Below are 12,124 nucleotides of genomic sequence, written 5' to 3' on the forward strand. Positions count from 1 at the left end.
TTGTAGGATGCTGTGCAGTGTTGAATTCTCGGTGGGGCTCATGTTTTCTCTAACCTTTCAAATAATAGGCCTAATAAACCCAGAGATGGCACTAATCTAAGCACTTCAGCAGGCACAGAAAGTCATTTCCCCTCTTTTCTACATGGATATCTTATATCATTAGGATGAACTTTGAAAGGAAGGTGAGCTTTCTCTTAAAGCAGTCAAATAGAGGTAAAGATGTGGCTAATGGTTTTAATCGGAATTTTATAACTTGTCCTTGGTGTATATTCATGATATGATGTGTGATGTTAACACCTCGTTAAAAAAAAGGCCAGGAAATGGATAATCATATTTAAATAATCTAATTTTTAGATCTGGCTCAAAGGAATTAGGGGGGAAGAGTTAAAGGAAATAATTACTGGATATCTGCTGAATCGCATACTACTGCCAGGGCCCCATTGAATCCACCCAACCCAAATAACTACAAAGGTGACCATAGCTTCACTTCTGTTGCTGCCTTCCCCCACCCTTTCTCTTTTGGCCCCATTCAGCAGTGACAAGGAGCACAAACAATAGTCACTGCCTGCTTCCTGCTGAGTGGTGTTGACAGCAGTTGGTTCTTCATTTCTCTTTCTACTACCTGCCACTACCACACTGGGTCCAGGGGAAGTGGATGGGTAGATGAGTGAACAGCATCTCCATTGCCACCAGGCCAGGTAAAGAGGAATGAAGCCGAAACAGAGCTGGAAGTAGCAGTGGTGATAAGGAAGAGAAGCAGCTACCTGGGGCAGGCTTTGGTAATCTTTGGTAATATGGCGCCCTGTGTGAGGCCAAGACTTGGTGCCCCACATTGGGCTCAATTACGGATCTTGTCAATTTTGTGCCTCCTTGGCTTGGTGCTAGGTGGTGAGAGAAAGAGATCCTAAGCAAGTCAGGATGGAAACAGACTGATTCACTCATTCCTAATTAAGTAGGCTCATAGCGCACAAGAGGAATTGCGTGGTGAGTTCCCTCCCCTCCCCAGTGGAAATAAATACACATGACACAGATATTTAAGGTTAATGGGCTAAATATGGCCACAACTTTATTGGTTACAGGTGATGAGCGGTATTGGCTTAGGCATTGGTCCTAACCGACTATCCAGCTTCAGCCTGTTCGCTTGAAGTCCGGGAAGGGTTAACCACCAGTATGGGGAGTCCTGCTGATGCACGTCAACTAGGAACTCCCCCGGGGTCACTGCTTGGAGGCATGCCTTAGGCCCTCACCTCCTTTGGACAGGGCCACGCCCCCCGGAATCCTTTATCGGACTACCCTTCAATATGTGGGGGAGGTGATGGCACTTCCTCCTCCCCTTCCATCTACATAACAATACCAATACCAATGCCTAACCGCCAATACCAAGGAAGTTGTGACGATTTGCTACGAGGTAGGCGGAAAACCAAGTGGCTGGTGCCAATTTGCCAAGTGGAAAAATTCCTACCAAGGCCCTTAACGGCGACCAACCGAGGTCCATAGCAAGGTCAAAGACGAAAGAACCTTAAAGGGTGGGAGGGTGGGAAACAGGAACAGCTGATAGGCGGGAAAAGAGGGAGATCCCCGGCCGCGCCTGCGTTAAATGGAGCAGGCCACACACCCCAGACCAGCCGATGATGCGATCGGGATTCCCTCAATTGCGCGGAGGCTGAGAGCCAGCCCCCGCGCGCATGGTGGGAGGGTGAAGCCCGCAAGCCCACCTCCTTCTACGTCGGAAGTGGCTTTCTTGTCCATTGGCAGAGCACTTTCTAGCCATCTTGCTTTCAGCAGTGATCCCTTTGTGTTCTCTCTCTTAGCATATCCTGATTTCTAGCTTTTTCTACATCTCTGGGATACCCCAACAACTCCTTAACACCAATTCTGCTTTCACCTGCTTCACATATGCACACACTCCCTCTTAAACTCTTGACCAATCAGAAGGGCAGCAGAACTTCATCAAGCTTCTAGTTTCACTTTTCCCATTGGATTGTCATTCCCTGGGCTGGCCTGCTGTGCCACCTCTTGGAACATCTTAGCAAGAAGTTCAGAAAGTAGCCATTTTTCATCTAAGAGCCAACCACAAAACAGCTGAACAGTTTCATTCCTTAACAAAGGCTAATGGTGTATTACATCACTTCTAGGCAGTCCATTATCATTATTATTATTTGTTCCTCTTCTTCTGAAATTCTGAAACTTCAGTACCACCCTATGTCTTTGAAGCAGAGTGGGGGCGATATATTTGACTAAAATCAAAGCTACTCATCTGAGATATACTAGCATTTTGGACACATTTCTGATTTCCCTGTGTATAAAAATTAAGAATGTACTGTTAAAAACTTCTCTCCTTTTTGTAATGTGTGAGGTGCATTCACATGAGTTATTCAGGCAGGCAGCTAATCAGGGCCATTATATTTTATGAATCTTTGTAAATGGCATCATCGTGCATTGATGGCAAAGAAACAAAAAAGCTTAGCTTTGCACTGCGAGTCAATGAGCCATCTCTGTGGGAATCTAAAGCGAGATTTAGAGTACCAAGCAAATGCTGTAATAAACAGAAGCCCGGAGCCACTTTGTAAAATATGAACTCAGCATTCTAACAACCCGAGGCAACTTTGCACATTCTGAGAAGCAGCAATAAACAGGTTGGTTTCCACTTTCTTGCGCTTCCAGGTAATATTTGGAGGGAGAATTTGCCATGTTCTCTGAGGCCAGTGGAACCTACACCCCCTCACCAAAAATATAGCCTAAACATCTTGACGCTGAGATCCAGCACCGAGGGCCTTCTGGTGGTTCCCTCATTGCGAGAAGTGAGGCTACAGGGAACCAGACAGAGGGCCTTCTTGGTAGTGGCGCCTGCCCTGTGGAACGCCCTCCCATCAGATGTCAAAGAGATAAATAATTACCTGACATTCAGAAGACATCTTAAGGCAGCCCTGTTCAGGGAAGTTTTTAATATGTAACGCTGTACTGTTTTTAACACTGATTGGGAGCCGCCCAGAGTGGCTGGAGAAACTCAGCCAGATGGGCGGGGTATAAATAATAAATTATTATTATAATATTATTATTGTTCCTGGATTAAAAATGCCAAGCTCAAAAGAGAGAACAAGATTACTGGGCAAGGTGGGTCTGGCACCTTCAGTATCCAGGTTTTACCTTGGCTTTTGACACCTGAGACATATATTTTGAGGAACCACCTTATTTTGTAAGTTGTTCTAAACTGTTTTTAATATTGTGCTTTAATTGTTATAGGACAGGCTGTGAGAACAGGATGCTAGGCTCTTATTATATTAAGCCACTTCCGAGCTTGGAAGGAGGTGGGGTTGCGGGCTTCACGCCCACCCCACATGCGCAGGGGCAGGGGGATCCTCGGCCGTGTCACACTCTCAGCCAGCCAATTGGCTGGCTGGGAGAGGAGGCGTGGCTTGCCCTATTTAGGGCTGGCGCGGCCGAGTCTCGCCCTCTTTGCATTCTCGCCAGCCAGCTGATTCAATTTCCCACCCTCCCTCCCTTTAGGTAGGCTCCCTGACTTGCTATGGACTTTGGTTGGTCGCCTCGAGGCCTGGTAGGATTTTTTTCCAATTGGTAATTCACATATACAGCCAATTGGTTTTTCGCCTACCTCATAGCAACTCGTCACAACTCCACAGCGTTGGCAGTTAGGCATTGGCAAGGGAGGGTTAAGTGGATGAGAGGGGGGAGGGAAGCCCCATCGCCTCCCCCACAGAAAATAGTATTCCAGTGAAGGGGGGGCGTTGCCTTGTCCGAAGCCTATGGAGGTGTGGACCCAAGGCACGCCCCCAAGCGGTGACTCCGGGGGAGTTCCTAGTTGACGTGCCTCAGCAGGGCTCCGTATATTGGTGGTTAACCCTTGCCGGTCTTCATGCAATTGGGCTGAAGCCGGCTAGTCGATAGGGCCAATGCCTAAGCCAATACCGCTCATTCCTGTAATCAATAAAGTTGTGGCCTATTTTGCCCATTAAGCTTAATTGCTGGTGTCCTGTGTCTTTATTTCTTCCTGGGAGGGGCGGGAACTCGCCACGCAAATAGTAACAACAGCAGTAGAAGTAGCAGCAGCAGCAGCAACAACAACAACATTTTAAATGACTTCTGAAATGAAGCAAGAGAAGTGGTCACTTGAATATTCCTGGAAAGGGCTTTTTCACAGCATGGACACAGCCACTGGAAAATGTAGGTCCTATCCCAAACATGCATTTGAAACACTCTTATGCCACATTAACAGTCATGGCTTCCCCCAAAGAATCTTGGGAACTGTCGTTTGTCAAAGGAGATTGTAGCTCTGGGACGAGTCTCCCCTTTTTAATTTTCCTTTTAACTTTCTTGTTTTTAACTTTTTCTGCTGTTATTGAAAGTGTGCATTTCTTAGTGCAGAAAGTATTGATCTGATGTGTAGAGGTTTTTCTGTTTTAATTAATTCAAGAGGGTTCTGGAAGCTTCTCTCTGTGAAAGAAACAAGCAGAAGGTTCATGATGTTTGGGTTATTCCTTCAGAGAAGCTGAGTACAGCTGGCTTAAACTGGCTCTATCATCTTTTCTGTCAAGGTCATGCTGACTATAATAAGAGGCCAGAAGGAGCCTGGCTTTCACAATTCTCTTTCTATCTCTTTTCCTTCTGGTAAGGTGTTCTGCACATAGCATGCTTACTGTTAAGGTTTAGACTGATTATATGTTGTGTGTGAAGACTCCCAAACCCCCTCCAAAATAAATCACACAGGAAACAGAATATTTGTTTAGGATTTTTGGCATTAATTTGGCCACAACTTTATTGTTTACAGCATGTGAGTGGTTGCTTGGGCATTGGTTCGGACTACCTGAACCTGCACTGGCAGGAACAGGACTGACAACTGGAACCTCCAGAGGTCAGTAAGGGAAAACAGTAAGGGATTTCTGCCTCTTAGTTCACCCCAGATGATCCCAGGGACTCTGGCATGGCCCTACCCCTGAGAGGGGATCGGACAGAGCAAATTGAGCCCCTGGATTCCTTTGACGGAATTCCCTAGCAGCAGAAGCAAAATTGAGGGGCAGGCACAGCCAAACCATAATCCTCTCCACCAAAGAATGAACCAATGCCTGGCCACCAACCTTACAAAGTTGTGACGATTTGCTACACAGTAGGCAAAAACCAAATGGCACCAGCCAATCAGCCAAGTGGCCAAATTCCTACTGGACCCCTGCCCCCAAAACAGACAACCTCTAGACAGGCATAGCAAGGTCAAAAACACAACCTAAAATTATAGGGAGGGACGGTGGGAGATCCGCTGAACGATGTGAAAGAGGAAGTTCTTCGCCACGTGCAGCCCCTTAAATAGCCCCTTATGTGCCAATCAAACCCCAACCAACAGAAATCTGCCCCAGTAACAAAGGGGCGACCAATGAGGCAAGGAGGTAATCCAAACGGGCCCACCCCAGCAACAAGAAGGCAGTTTTGTGATCTCACCGCAACATGTGGCTCTCCATGATTTGGAGGACACAATTTATTGTAAGTTTAAGTTAAGTCTGCTGCAACTCGATTTCTTATGGCCAGTGCCTATCCTGGACGTATTGGATCTGTGACCATTATGCTCATTTGCCTTCAGTAGCAGTAAAGCTCTGCTGGATGAAATACAATTGCCTCTGGTCTACTTTTGGAGGGATCCTGCAATGTGTTTAAGTTTTACTCTGCTAACTATATGTTGGAGTTCTTCTCTGAATCAATACAGTGGTACCTCGGGTTAAGTACTTAATTCATTCTGGAGGTCCTGAAACTGATCTTAACCTGAAGCACCACTTTAGCTAATGGGACCTCCCACTGCCTGCCACCATGCCGCTGCTGCACAATTTCTGTTCTCATCCTGAAGCAAAGTTCTTACCCCAAGGTAATATTTCTGGGTTAGCGGAGTCTGTAACCTGAAGCGTATGTAACCCGAGGTACCACTGTATTGAGTAGAATTTCAGTGACAGTTATTGCACATTTTATCTAATTTTTACAATTGCAATCTGCTTTGATTTTTTTGCAGTAGTCATTGTTGGCAGTTGAGCGATGGAACAAAGACAGACGGGTTTGTTACGCATCTTCAGCATGAAGTCATAATGTCTGGTCCCTCTCCTCACCATCATAACCATAATCAGAGCCTATAGGTCTCCCAGTGAAGAAGCATATAAGGACAACCTCCTTCTTCCTTGAGGTGAGTGATGTGAAGAGGAATGTGAGCACAATAGATATTTCTCTCATGAGGTGCACAGAAACCACCAACATATCTCTTGTGGAAATGGGCAGCAATGTTTAGCCAGGGAAATAAGCAGGGAAGGGAAGGATATTGAGCTGGCAAGGACTCCAACTATTACAGGACTTCTGCTTTCATTGAATACCCCAGAGTGGCCTGGCACCAGAAGAGGCAGAGATAATGGCAGTGGACACAGGAATGTTGGCACCATCAGCGATCTATCAGAGGGACACATTGCAGAGCCTGCCAGAGTGACAAGCTTCTGGCAGAAAGAGAAGAACGAGACACCCCAGATACACCAGAGCTCCAATTTTCAGTGTGGGCCCTGCAGGGAGAGAAGAGACAGAGAACACAGGTGGCGGAAGACAATAGCCTCCTAATGGATAATTTGTTCTAGGCTTAGTTTCATCAGAATTGAGGATATTCTTCCAGAGTTAATGCTAAATACATTACTTCTGGTACATGAGCCACCATAGCTGACAGAGGGCTGTGAAAATTTGTGTCGCGGGCTTTTAAAATAATTTTTACTACATTTTCTGTTTTACAATTTAAAATACTCATTTAAACATCCTTAGGATAGCAATGACTCTCCTTCTTCTCTCTTCATGGTTCATTTTGCATATCACAAATCCCTGCATATTGTACAAAAACTCAACCATTCCGTATTCCATTCTGGCCTCCATCAAAACTTTTTTACACTGTTGAGTTTATCTTAACGCTCCCAACATTTTCAAGTGCACACAATCCCCTCCCCATGTTATTGAATAAACAATTTCCAATCTTCTCTAAATGTATGTTCTTGTTCTCTTATTCTATATGTTAAGTCTGCAAGCTTCACATATTCTGCCAGCTTGAGTTGCCATTATTCTTTAGTTCAGACCTTGCTCATTTTCCATTTTTGGACTAACAAAACACAGGCCACAGTAGTGGCATACAAAAATAACCTTTTTTGACACCTGGGAATTTCCATCTGAATTATCCCCAACAAAAATGACTGGGTGTTTTTTTTTTTTTTTGGAAAGGTACTTTTAAACCTTTTTTCAATTCATTATGGATTATTTCCCAATACTCTTTTACCCTTTTAAAAGTCCACCACATGTGAAAGAACATACGCTCAACCTCATTGCATCTCCAACGCTTATCCGATTCAGTCTTACACATCTTAGCAAGCCTGCTCGGAGGTAAATTCCATCTGTAAATCATTTTCAAGTAGTTCTCCTTCAAAGAACAACATGCTGTAAATTCCAAATCACTTTCCCAAAGTTTCCCCCAGAAGTTAAAATCTATATTATGTCCTCGTGTCCAGGGCTATTTAGACTCACCTACCCATGTACTAGGGCTGTGGGTGGCGCTGTGGGTTAAACCACTGAGCCTAGGGCTTGCCAATCAGAAGGTTGGCGGTTTGAATCCCCACGACGAGGTGAGCTCCTGTCAATGCCTAAGCAACCACTCACAATTTGTATGTTAGTTAAGTTGTGGCCAAAATTATGCCAAAAACCTTAAACAAAAACTATGTGTGATGTGTGAGTTATTGGGGTAGTGGTGTTTTGGGGACCTCAGCACGCAAGTAATAGTGCCACTGTATTCTTCTCTGGTCAGACCTCACCTGGAGTACTGTGTCCAGTTCTGGGCACCACAGTTCAAGAAGGACACTGACAAACTGGAACATGTCCAGAGGAGGGCAACCAAAATGGTCAAAGGCCTGGAAACGATGCCTTATGAGGAACGTCTAAGGGAGCTGGGCATGTTTAGCCTGGAGAAGAGGAGATTAAGGGGTGATATGATAGCCATGTTCAAATATATAAAAGGATGTCATATAGAGGAGGGAGAAAGGTTGTTTTCTGCTGCTCCAGAGAAGCGGACACGGAGCAATAGATCCAAACTACAAGAAAGAAGATTCCACCTAAACATTAACATTAACAGTAAGAGCTGTTCGACAGTGGAATTTGCTGCCAAGGAGTGTGGTGGAGTCTCCTACTTTGGAGGTCTTTAAGCAGAGGCTTGACAACCATATGTCAGGAGTGCTCTGATGGTGTTTCCTGCTTGGCAGGGGGTTGGACTCGATGGCCCTTGTGGTCTCTTCCAACTCTATGATTCTATGATTCTATGATCTAATACCTGGGGGCGTCTAATACATGGAAAAGTACGGTATTTTGTTTGCACCAAGAAGTTGACCATCATGAATGATTCCCCTCTCATCACAGCAAATTCCCTTTGGATTTTTTTGTCATATTTTGCTTTGCTCTTTGCTCCCCACACCCCACCCCTGTCTTTTTGACAAGCACTGGGAATTGGCAGGTGTAAAACCAAACATCTTTGAACGCCGCGTTTCTTTCGCACAACACCATCTGGCAAAGCACCCATTTAAAATGTGATATGTCATTTCAATCCTCTTGAATTGTTAAGAGCCTTTTGCATTTCCTCCGCCTGTGTAGGAAGAATGCTATATTAAAAAAATGCTAAATAAATAAGTAAACAGCAGATACCCAGGGGTGGATATCAGCTGGAGACTAATCTAAACGATGAGAGGGAAATAATGTTTGAAATCTGTTTTCTCCTCCGAAATTTCAGATTGCAAACATTGGCGTTTGACTATTTCTCTCTCTCCAAATGAGTTAAAGGCTTTGGCAGCCTTGCCAGACACCTGCTCTTTTTTCCCTTGCTGAACACCTATCTGGACTCAAGAGGTAAGGCAGGATAGCCAAACCATACAGCCAAGGTAGTTGGGTGGTTCAGAGGAGGTGGCGGTTCAGTTCTTCTCTAGCTCGGTTTTCAATTTCAGCCACAACTGTGGGTGTGGGACAAACATGGCCCAGTTGAGAATGCTGGGCTGCTTTGTGAGGCTACAAAATTTGTACTCTGAACCAGGCAATAACAACATCTTTTACAACTGAGCAACTGAAAACTGAAGACAAAATATAGGTCTTCTAGAATCATAGAATCATAGAATCATAGAGTTGGAAGAGACCACAAGGGCCATCGAGTCCAACCCCCTGCCAAGCAGGAAACACCATCAGAGCACTCCTGACATATGGTTGTCAAGCCTCTGCTTAAAGACCTCCAAAGTAGGAGACTCCACCACACTCCTTGGCAGCAAATTCCACTGTCGAACAGCTCTTACTGTCAGGAAGTTCTTCCGAATGTTTAGGTGGAATCTTCTTTCTTGTAGTTTGGATCCATTGCTCCGTGGCCACTTCTCTGGAGCAGCAGAAAACAACCTTTCTCCCTCCTCTATGTGACATCCTTTTATATATTTGAACATGGCTATCATAGTGCCATAGAATAGTAATATTAAAATCAACTCTATTACTAGTTAAAAGTAATTTTAAAACCATACTTTAAAATGCTTTTTTTTAAAAAAAACAACTGTATTTTTATTCATGATAATTTCTTTGGAAGCAAGTTGACCTGTTTGTGTCACTTTGCATATCTTCATTCATTTGAAAAACAAACCACCTTCCATTCCATCGCTGCCCATATACATATAGATAATTTTTAAAAAAGAAATCTGCATGAACATACATTTTTATTTTAAAATCTTTCGAAATATAGTGGTACCTCGGGTTACATACGCTTCAGGTTACATACGCTTCAGGTTACAAATTCCGCTAACCCAAAAATAGTGCTTCAGGTTAAGAAATTTGCTTCAGGATGAGAACAGAAAATGTGCTCCGGCGGCACGGCGGTAGCAGGAGGCCCCATTAGCTAAAGTGGTGCTTCAGGTTAAGAACAGTTTCAGGTTAAGAACAGACCTCCGGAACGAATTAAGTACTTAATCCGAGGTACCACTGTAATAAGAATAAGAATAATTTCACTTGTTTGAGTATAGAGCTGCATTGAACATTCTGGAAATGCTAAAATCATTGAGTTCTAATATACAAATGGGTCTGGGATGGGCAGGGCAGTTCATAATAGAATTCAGAAAAAAATTAATTCCTCCAGCATCCATAACTTCAGGAAACTCCAACCGAGAAAGACAAGAAAAACAGAAGCATGTGCTAGAAGAAGAGTATTTGTGTTGTATACTGGACCTCATTGATTTCATTCTGCACATTAAGCGGATTGAGGCCCTATAATTTTGGACTGTACCACTTCAGACTGCATGTATGTATAGGAAAAGGAGTGGCATTTTTTGAACCTTCACCCACATATGAAGTTTTGTGCATGGAGTAAATCACAGGGTGAGTAGAGGAGCATCTGCACATAGAGCCAGCTTCCCTCTGTGCATGGTCCCCCAAATGCATGGACACTGGAGAGGAAAGGACTGGTACAGGCAGAGGGTTCACTTAGCCCAGCTCTCCCCATCAATAGAATTCATAAACCCATGAGTTTGATGCCCAGAATAGGGCTAACCTCCCAGCCTAATGTTCCTCACCACATTGTTCTGAGAATAAAGAGACAATCTTATACCTGCCTCCCTCAGGTACTTGTGTGTTATAAATGTGACCAAGAATTAATAAACAGGCTATGTAATGAATATGTTGCCTTTTTAAAATAATGATGACAAATTGTCCTTCAATCTTATTTTTCTCCATATATTTGCACATTGGCTCGCTAGAAGCAACCCAGACCAACCTAGTGTTTACTGCAAAAAAAATATATTAAAAAATGATGACAAAATGCAGAGGATTTAAAAGGTTACATGATTACATACCAGTCAGAGCAATAGTGCTGTATGTTGGCCACATATGATCTACACATATGATTACTTGTAAATGTAAACCAGCAGAAAAAAGGCATAACTTAATTTGGACTCAAGATTACTGTTGACTTCTCAAAATAATGTGCTTATTGATGCTGTCAAAGTTTTAAATGCAACAGAACGTTTTCTTTCTTTTTTTCAAAAAAAAGTATATCTTAACCAAACAGAACGTAACATCTGAATAAGAATTATAAATGCCATTGTGGAATTATGCAAACGAGAATGCACCCAACTAGAAATTGTCTGAATAAAAATGGAAATTAATGCATTGTTGTTTTCTGTTTAAATATTCAATGCCTGTCATCTTACTTTCCATTGAAATTGGCATGCAGTGACGTATGTTGATATATTTTGACAGTCCGTCATATTTGAAGCATTTTAAGAAGAAAAAACAATAATTCAGCTTCAAAAGTTATCTTTAAGTACAAAGCTTTTATGTAAGTTGAAAGCTGTCATTTAAGGATTACATTAACGTTTGAAAATGTGCATTCCTTTATATTTCAATCAATAATTTGAAAGCTAACACCACGGCTGGAACTCTGGAAACTGGAATACTGTTTTATTATTATTATTGTTGTTGTTGTTGTTGCTCTAAGCTCTTGCACACAACCATTACATCAACTCCAGCCTTTCAATCACATTGTGGCAAACCGACAAATGTTAAAGAGAGGGACGAGCAAAGCCTAGCTTCAGGGACTTAGTTGAGTCCAAAACCTATTCAGTCTTCTTTGCCCCTCACTAGGAAACTAGCAAATTAAGACATGTGGAATCACTTCATCACTTCATGCCCCTTCCAACAATTTTTTTGTCTATAAAATTTAGAAGAGTTGGTTATAGTTCTTCCATAAGTGCCGAGAGGTGGCTAATGTAATAAAGCAATTCTCGAGACTGTCCTGATTCCATCTCAGGCTGCATATTTCTCAGTTTAGGAAGAAGACTAGCTTGAAAGGAAAATTAAAATTATGTGTGGAAACACAGAAATTCAGGGCATTCAAAACTGGCACGACCTAGCCCTACAACGGAGCTGCTTTCATTACTTGGATTCCTGGTGGCAGTTTCACCATACAAGGATCGAGGACCAATTAGGATGGTCTACTGCTGGAGACTTTTGGAATTCCAGGGATATATGAATGCTCCGGGGAATTTGCCAGTGGAAAGAGCAGGTGAACCTGTCAAGGCTTTAACTCATTGCGGAACAGTGAGACAAA

Source organism: Podarcis vaucheri (assembly GCF_965113315.1).
Source record: "Podarcis vaucheri genome assembly, chromosome: 6".
Classification (NCBI taxonomy): domain Eukaryota; kingdom Metazoa; phylum Chordata; class Lepidosauria; order Squamata; family Lacertidae; genus Podarcis; species Podarcis vaucheri.